Raw genomic sequence first — 2439 nt, 5'->3', positions numbered from 1 at the left:
AAGTCAAAGTCTTTTATTATAAGGCTCCTCCTCTGATCTTGCACTTGCTCATTCCAGAATTACCCAAGCTGTATTTGCACAACATGTTGATGCTCCATTACATATAATGCTGCAATCTATATCTGAGTAATTGTTTGCAGTGATATTGTTACACTATTGTGATACATTATTCTGATGCATTCCTCTGTACATTCCCACTCATCTCTGGAAGAAGACGGTTACATAATTAAGACATCGCTCTTAAGAACTTCCTTGTGAACTTTCACATCTGCCTCCAGGAATCAGTACTAACCAATGGCTCATTGATGCCCACCAAGGAATACACAGATAATTCTGTACTATCAGGAGCAACACATATATTTTTTATCTTGCTTACATAGCTGTTTAGTAGATGGAAAGGTCCTGAGAGAGATAAATTAGTTTAGCCAACTTTATAATCCCAGTTATTTGGCACAAATGCATCAATGACGAATATTGGCCAATAGAGCAGTTGGTAAGGCATAGAAAACAACAAACAAAATTGCAACTTAAATGTGGTAGAATACCGTACCACCGTGGAATCATTAAACTTTACCTTAGGCAATTTTTACAAAGTTTTTTGCTTGTGTTTGCTATTTAAAGCACAACCCACGTTTCTGCCGATTCTTCACGATCAGATTCTTTTGTCTCATTCTTTTTTTCCTGTTTCCACTTACATTCTTGTTACTGATTTTCACTGGTTAATCATATCTGTACTAATTCAAGTGCTTATTATAATTCATTATTCCCCACTTCACTCTAATTTATCCTTGAAAATACAATTTGGATAATCAACAGAAGCTTTAAGTCTTTATTTATTTGCAGTTATATCTGAAATCTATATGTTTAGCTTGAATGCATACATATTTTAGCACTCATTGTTGAAACAGTTCTCACTCATGGAAAAAGCATCGCCAGCTCAAGTGACTGAATTTAAAGTAATCTTTTACCATAAAACTCATATTTCATTCTTTCTGATCATGGCTATACTACTGTTTACATCTATTAGACATAAACAGTCTAGGGTGCTGCCTAAACAGATAAGCTGCTATGTCTTACTGCCCACACCTAGATAATCACCTTCCTTGATTTTCCGTCTTCATTTGTTCCACTCCAGTTCAGATGCTGAACACCTCTTAACTAATTGGAAATTCCTGTTGGATACATCTCCCACATTGCTTCCCTGCTCTAAAATCTCCCAGATATGATAAGAGCTACAAAGCTAGATTAGTCTCTGTGCAATACAAGGTGGATTGTGACTTTTAAACCAAACATTTTATTTAGATTTCATTTCTTATCTGAAGACTCCAACCAAGAGATATTTTCTCAATGAACATTTTCAACATTTGAGTTCAGAATTTTGCCTGTAAAGACAGCTGTCTGTATCAATGCAAAAACTTTTTATTGAATGCCTAACAGGTAGACAGAATGACCTTAAGCAAAACTGCATATGTATCAAGAGATATTTGTCTTTTGAAGCCCTTAATCCAAACCAGGGCATGTTTATATCCACCTACACTTGAATCCATACACAGACCCACACACTCTGAGAAATAGAATATGTAGTAAAATTAAACCCAGATAGACCTTTGTAAATGATACAGTTAAGAAAGAGAGAGAACGCTTGCCTCTGAGTTTAAAAAGAGAACTAATGTAAAATTATTTGAATAGATTAGGCTTTTTTAAAATATTTGTTTTTTTCCCCTCTCAGTGCATTCTGCTTCCTTCATCATTTATGACCACATTAACCCTTGATTTAGACAAACCGGGTTATCATGTTTCCTCAAGACATTCTTAACTTGATTCCTTGTTTATTATATGCTTCAAATTCCCAAATAGCTCAACATGTAGACATCTTATCAACGTTTCAGGAGCAGCCCAATGCCATCCATGTGACCTACTTTGTACTATTAACCAGTGAAGCACTGTTACAAAGATCAATAAACCTATATCTTTCTCATAATTTAGCTCTTTAATGTCTAGCCTTATGTTTTATGCATGCCAAACACCCAGTATTTCATTTATTCAGCAGTGAGTACATATTGCATACCCGGCACTATTCCTCAAAAGTGGATTCAGCTCAGAGAACAGTGACAAAATATGTCATGTGGTGCTCACACTGAGGTGTGAAGCAAGTACAATAAACAAAAGAAAAAATAATTAGGTAAATATTTAATGTTTACTGAATTCATAACCATTGGTGAGAAAAATAAAGCAGTGCACAGGATAATAGAATCTAATTTTCTTAGTTTGAGTAGTCAGGGAAGTCCCCCTAATATGGTAACATCTGATGCAGAAATCAAGAGATGGTAAAGCTAGTGAGCTCTGTGAATGCGTGAGGAAAGAGAACTTGGAGCAGAATGAAGGCACAACCTCGATAAACACTTGATGGGAGAGAGTTTGGTACATGTGAGCCAGAGC

The sequence above is a fragment of the Nannospalax galili genome, unplaced genomic scaffold (genome assembly GCF_000622305.1).
Source record: "Nannospalax galili isolate Female #2095 unplaced genomic scaffold, S.galili_v1.0 scaffold1066, whole genome shotgun sequence".
NCBI classification, from domain to species: Eukaryota; Metazoa; Chordata; class Mammalia; order Rodentia; family Spalacidae; genus Nannospalax; species Nannospalax galili.
This window is presented reverse-complemented; position numbering follows the sequence as displayed.